Genomic DNA, 7,491 nt, shown 5'->3' with positions numbered 1-7,491 from the left:
TTTTATTCATGGGGAATTACTTTAATCTGTCATCCAGACATGCAGGATAGCTGATAACCTACAGGTGGCCTACTACAGCTGACATCCCTATGAAAACAACTGTAGCAGCCCAGTGATGAGAGCAGCACTATGGCACCTCAGATGAATGGCACATGGACATAGTGTGAATGCTGCTAGAGTCAGGGTGTACTGTATAATTCTGCCATTGGCTAAGTCTGCTGTCAATCTCCACCACAATGTCCTCTCAATCAACCTACATTTGAGTTTATCACAGTGCAACCTGATCTGAAAGATGAATTCATAATAACTTGATTTGTAAAGCTCTTTCAAACATTATGCTCAAAGCAAAGTAACATGTTCTGTTTCCTGGGAAAAAATCCCTCAACCAATGTGCATTCAGGTTTTGCAGGTTTTGTGTGTATCTATGAAAGTGGAACTGACAGTGCTTTAACTACTTTGCAAATATGAAACAAACAAGACAATCATAATATCAGTGACAAATTCCCAGTTTATGCATAAGAGGTTTTAAAAACAGGAAATCTTTTACTCAAAATTGCATGCGTGCGGTAAGTGCAGTAAGATATTGTTGGCAGAATAGACGGATGCAGTTCAATGCATGATTAATATAATTCACCAATACATTTCCTGGTAGTTTCTTGGTAGGTTGTCAATTAAAGCTGGTACAGTACATTGTTTGCTGTTTTCTGCCTCCACCCATTCAGGACGCACTGTATCAGTTTCAATATCTCAAAAACAGACGACTATAACTAAGGTCTGGTCCTAGGTAGCTCAGTTGGTAGAGCATGGTACGTGTATAGCCAGGGCAGTGGGTTTGATTCCTGCAACCATCCGTAGGTAAAATGTATGCATGCATGAGTAAGTTGTTTTGAATAAAAGTGTCTGCTAAATGGCTTATATATGATATGTATTATATATATATATGCAGGGAATGTCAATACAATCAAACCAGGAAGGGGAATGATCACAAGTCAGTCATAATGTGGCTAATAAGTTAGCAAACATACAGTTGAAGTCGAAGTTTACATACACCTTAGCCAAATACAATGAAACTCAGTTTTTCACAATTCCTGACATTTAATCCTAGTATAAATTCCCTGTCTTAGGTCAGTTAGGATCACCACTTCATTTTAAGAATGTGAAATGTCAGAATAATAGTTGAGAGAATGATTTCTTTCAGCTTTTATTTCTTTCATCACATTCCTAGTGGGTCAGACGTTTACATACACTCAATTAGTATTTGGTAGCATTGCCTTTAAATTGTTTAACTTGGGTCTGTCACACCCTGACCATAGTTTGCTTTGTATGTTTCTATGTTTTGGTTGGTCAGGGTGTGATATGAGTGGGCATTCTATGTTGGATGTCTTGTTTGTATATTTCTATGTCTGGCCTGATATGGTTCTCAATCAGAGGCAGGTGTTAGTCATTGTCTCTGATTGGGAACCATATTTAGGTAGCCTGGGTTTCACTGTGTGTTTGTGGGTGATTGTTCCTGTCTCTGTGTTTTGCACCAGATAGGACTGTTTTAGGGTTTCGTACGTTTGTTGTTTTGTTAGTTTATTCGTGTACAGTTTCTTTATTAAAGTACATTGAATAACAACCACGCTGCATTTTGGTCCGCCTCTACTTCACCTAAAAAAAAAACATTACAGGGTCAAACGTTTCGGGTAGCCTTCCACAAGCTTCCCACAATAAGATGGGTGAATTTTGGCACATTCCTCCTGACAGAGCTGGTGTAACTGAATCAGGTTTGTAAGGCCTCCTTGCTCGCACACGCTTTTTCAGTTCTGCCCACAAATTTTCTATAGGATTGACAGTGCTCTGTGATGGCCACTCCAATACATTGACTTTGCTGTCCTTAAGCCATTTTGCAACAACTTTGCAAGTATGATTAGGGTCATTGTCCATTTGGAAGACCCATTTGCGACCAAGCTTTAACTTCCTGACTGATGTCTTGAGATGTTGCTTCAATATATCCACATAATTTTCCTGCCTCATGATGACATCTATTTTGTGAAGCGCACCAGTTCCACCTGCAGCAAAGCACCCCCACAACATGATGCTGCCACCCCCGTGCTTCATGGTTGGCATGGTGTTCTTCGCCTTGCAAGCTTCCCACTTTTTCCTCCAAACATAACTATGGTCAAACAGTTCTGTTTGTTCCATCAGACCAGAGGACATTTCTCCAAAATCTACAATCTTTGTCTCCATGTGCAGTTGCAAACCGTAGTCTGGTTATTTTATGGAGGTTTTGGAGCAGAGGCTTCTTCCTGCTGAGCGGCCTTTCTCGTTTTACGGTGGATATATATGCTTTTGTACCTGTTTCCTTTCCTATATATACTTTTGTTCCTGTTCATCTCTAGGAGACAGAATGAGTCTCCTTCCTGAGCTGTATGATGGCTGTGTGGTCCCATAGTGTTTATACTTGCGTACTATTCTTTGTACAGATGAAGGTGGTACCTTCAGGCGTTTGGAAATTGCTCCCAAGGATGAACCAGACTTATGGAGGTCTACATTTGTTTTTCTGAGGTCTTGGCTAATTTTCCAATGATGTCAAGCAAAGAGGAACGGAGTTTGAAGGTAGGCCTTGAAATACATCCACAGGAACACCTCCAATTGACTCAAATGTCAATTAGCCTAACAGAAGCTTCTAAAGCCATGACATTTCTCAAGCTGTTTAAAGGTACTGTCAACTTAGTGCAGTAGATCTAGCTGGTCTGTCATAATATAATAGAGACAGCAGATCTAGCTGGTCTGTCATAATATAATAGAGACAGTATATCCAACTGGTCTGTCATAATATAATAGAGACAGTATATCCAACTGGTCTGTCATAATCTAATAGAGACAGCAGATCTAGCTGGTCTGTCATAATATAATAGAGACAGTAGATCTAGCTGGTCTGTCATAATATAATAGAAGCAGTATACCTAGCTGGTCTGTCAAATTATAATAGAGACAGCAAATCTAGCTGGTCTGTCATAATTTAATAGGGACAGTAAATCTAGCTGGTTTGTCATAATTTAATAGAGAAAGCAGATCTAGCTGGTCTGTCATATTATAGTAGAGACAGTAGATCTAGGTGGTCTGTCATAATATAATAGAGACAGTAGATCTAGCTGGTCTGTCATAATATAATTGAGACAGCAGATCTAGCTGGTCTGTCATAATATAATAGAGACAGCATATCCAGCTGGTATGTGATAATATAAGAGACAGTAGATCTAGCTGGTCTGTCATAATATAATAGAGACAGCATATCTAGCTGGTCTGTCATAATATAATAGAGACAGCAGATCTATCTGGTCTGTCATAATATAATGGAGACCAGTATATCTAGCTGGTCTGTCATAATATAATAGAGACAGCTATATCTAGCTGGTCTGTCATAATATAATAGAGACAGCATATCCAGCTGGTCTGTCATAATATAATAGAGACAGCAGATCTAGCTGGTCTGTCATAATATAATAGAGACAGTAGATCTAGCTGGTCTGTCATAATATAATAGACAGCTAGATCTAGCTGGTCTGTCATAATATAATAGGACAGTAGATCTAGCTGGTCTGTCATAATATATAGAGACAGATCTAGCTGGTCTGTATAATATAATAGAGACAGTAGATCTAGCTGGTCTGTCATAATATAATAGAGAAGACAGTAGATCTAGCTGGGTCTGTCATAATATAACTAGAGACAGCAGATCTAGCTGGTCTGTCATAATATAATAGAGACAGCATATCTAGCTGGTCTGTCATAATATATAGAGGACAGTAAGATCTAGCTGGTCTGTCATCATATAATAGAGACAGCATATCTAGCTTGTCTGTCATCATATAATAGAGACAGTATATCTAGCTGGTCTGTCATAATATAATAGAGACAGTAGATCAGCTGGTCTGTCATAATATAATAGAGACAGTAGATCTAGGCTGGTCTGTCATACTATAATAGAGACAGTAGATCTAGCTGGTCTGTCATAATATAATAGAGACAGTAGATCTAGCTGGTCTGTCATAATATAATAGAGACAGTAGATCTAGCTGGTCTGTCATAATATAATAGAGACAGTAGATCTAGCTGGTCTGTCATAATATAATAGAGACAGTAGATCTAGCTGGTCTGTCATAATATAATAGAGACAGTAGATCTAGCTGGTCTGTCATAATATAATAGAGACAGTAGATCTAGCTGGTCTGTCATAATATAATAGAGACAGTAGATCTAGCTGGTCTGTCATAATATAATAGAGACAGTAGATCTAGCTGGTCTGTCATAATATAATAGAGACAGTAGATCTAGCTGGTCTGTCATAATATAATAGAGACAGTAGATCTAGCTGGTCTGTCATAATATAATAGAGACAGTAGATCTAGCTGGTCTGTCATAATATAATAGAGACAGTAGATCTAGCTGGTCTGTCATAATATAATAGAGACAGTAGATCTAGCTGGTCTGGTATAATATAATGAGACAGCAAGATCTAGCTGGTCTGTCATAATATAATAAGAGACCAGTAGATCTAGCTGGTCTGTCATAATATAATAGAGACAGTCGATCTAGCTGGTCTGCTCATAATAAATAGAGACCGAGACATAGATCTAGCTGGTCCTGTCATAATACTAATTAGAGCAGCATATATCCCACCCCCGCTGGTCTGTCGATAATATAATAAGACAGTATATCTAGACTGGTCTGTCATAATAATAATAGAGCCAGTTGATCTAGCTGGTCTGTCATAATAATAGACACTGAGACGTATATCTAGCTGGTCTGTCATAATTATACATAGAGACAGTAGTATCTAGCTGGTCTGTCATAATTATTTTAATAGAGACAGAGATCTAGCTGGTCTTCATAATTAGGAAGCAGATACCTGCTGGTCTGTCAAATATAATAGAGACAGTAAATATAGCCTGTCTGTCATAATTTAATAGGGACAGTAAAATAAAAGCTGGTCTCGTCAGAATAATATGGAGAAGCAGATCTAGCTGGTCTCCTCTGTCATATTATCGTTAGAGACCAGTCGATCTAGTGGTCTGTCATTTATAATAGAGGCAGTAGTAGATCTACGCTGGTCTTTCAATAATATAATAGAGACAAGCAGATCTAGCTGGTCTGTCATAATATAATAGAGACAGTAGATCTAGCTGGTCTGTCATAATATAATAGAGACAGTAGATCTAGCTGGTCTGTCATAATATAATAGAGACAGTAGATCTAGCTGGTCTGTCATAATATAATAGAGACAGTAGATCTAGCTGGTCTGTCATAATATAATAGAGACAGTAGATCTAGCTGGTCTGTCATAATATAATAGAGACAGTAGATCTAGCTGGTCTGTCATAATATAATAGAGACAGTAGATCTAGCTGGTCTGTCATAATATAATAGAGACAGTAGATCTAGCTGGTCTGTCATAATATAATAGAGACAGTAGATCTAGCTGGTCTGTCATAATATAATAGAGACAGTAGATCTAGCTGGTCTGTCATAATATAATAGAGACAGTAGATCTAGCTGGTCTGTCATAATATAATAGAGACAGTAGATCTAGCTGGTCTGTCATAATATAATAGAGACAGTAGATCTAGCTGGTCTGTCATAATATAATAGAGACAGTAGATCTAGCTGGTCTGTCATAATATAATAGAGACAGTAGATCTAGCTGGTCTGTCATAATATAATAGAGACAGTAGATCTAGCTGGTCTGTCATAATATAATAGAGACAGTAGATCTAGCTGGTCTGTCATAATATAATAGAGACAGTAGATCTAGCTGGTCTGTCATAATATAATAGAGACAGTAGATCTAGCTGGTCTGTCATAATATAATAGAGACAGTAGATCTAGCTGGTCTGTCATAATATAATAGAGACAGTAGATCTAGCTGGTCTGTCATAATATAATAGAGACAGTAGATCTAGCTGGTCTGTCATAATATAATAGAGACAGTAGATCTAGCTGGTCTGTCATAATATAATAGAGACAGTAGATCTAGCTGGTCTGTCATAATATAATAGAGACAGTAGATCTAGCTGGTCTGTCATAATATAATAGAGACAGTAGATCTAGCTGGTCTGTCATAATATAATAGAGACAGTAGATCTAGCTGGTCTGTCATAATATAATAGAGGACAGTAGATCTAGCTGGTCTCTCCATAAAAATAATAGAGACCAAGGACAGTAAAAAAGATCTAGGCTGGTCTGTAATAAACAGATAGAGACAGTAGATATAGCTTGTTGTCATTCTTATAATAGAGACAGTAGATCTAGCCTGGTCTGTCATAACAATACAATAGACGCAATATCCAGCTGGTCTGGTCATAATAAAATAATAAAGAGACAGGTAGATCTAGCACTGTCCTGTCATAATATAATGGAGACAGTAATCTAGCTGGTCTGTCATAATATAATGGAGACGTAGATCTAGCTGGTCTGTCATAATATATATAGAGACAGTTGATCTAGCTGTCTGTCAATATTTTAATAGATGACAGTAGATCTAGCTGGTCTGTCATAAGAGAAGCAGTATAACCTAGCCTGTGTCCTTGCAAATTATAATAGAGGACAGTAAATCTAGCTGGTCTTTCATAAACTTTAATAGAGAAAAGCAGATCTAGCTGGTCTGTCATATATAGTAGATGACAGTAGATCTAGCTGTCTGTCAATAATATATAGAGACAGTAGATCTAGCTGTTCTGTCCATAATAATAATAGAGACATCAGAGACAGTAGATCTAGCTGCTGTCATAAATAAATAGAGAACAGCAGATTAGCTGTCTGTCATAATTATATATAGAGACGCAGATTAGCTGTCTGTCAAATATAATTAGAGACAGTGATAATATTCAACTGGTCTGTCATAATATAATCGAGACAGTATATCCAGCTGGTCTGTCATAATATAATAGAGACAGTAGATCTAGCTGGTCTGTCATAATATAATAGAGACAGTAGATCTAGCTGGTCTGTCATAATATAATAGAGACAGTAGATCTAGCTGGTCTGTCATAATATAATAGAGACAGTAGATCTAGCTGGTCTGTCATAATATAATAGAGACAGTAGATCTAGCTGGTCTGTCATAATATAATAGAGACAGTAGATCTAGCTGGTCTGTCATAATATAATAGAGACAGTAGATCTAGCTGGTCTGTCATAATATAATAGAGACAGTAGATCTAGCTGGTCTGTCATAATATAATAGAGACAGTAGATCTAGCTGGTCTGTCATAATATAATAGAGACAGTAGATCTAGCTGGTCTGTCATAATATAATAGAGACAGTAGATCTAGCTGGTCTGTCATAATATAATAGAGACAGTAGATCTAGCTGGTCTGTCATAATATAATAGAGACAGTAGATCTAGCTGGTCTGTCATAATATAATAGAGACAGTAGATCTAGCTGGTCTGTCATAATATAATAGAGACAGTAGATCTAGCTGGTCTGTCATAATATAATAGAGAC

Source organism: Oncorhynchus kisutch, unplaced genomic scaffold (assembly GCF_002021735.2).
Source record: "Oncorhynchus kisutch isolate 150728-3 unplaced genomic scaffold, Okis_V2 scaffold1713, whole genome shotgun sequence".
Classification (NCBI taxonomy): Eukaryota; Metazoa; Chordata; class Actinopteri; order Salmoniformes; family Salmonidae; genus Oncorhynchus; species Oncorhynchus kisutch.
The sequence above is the reverse complement of the archived record's forward strand: the minus strand, read 5'-3'. Positions refer to the sequence as shown.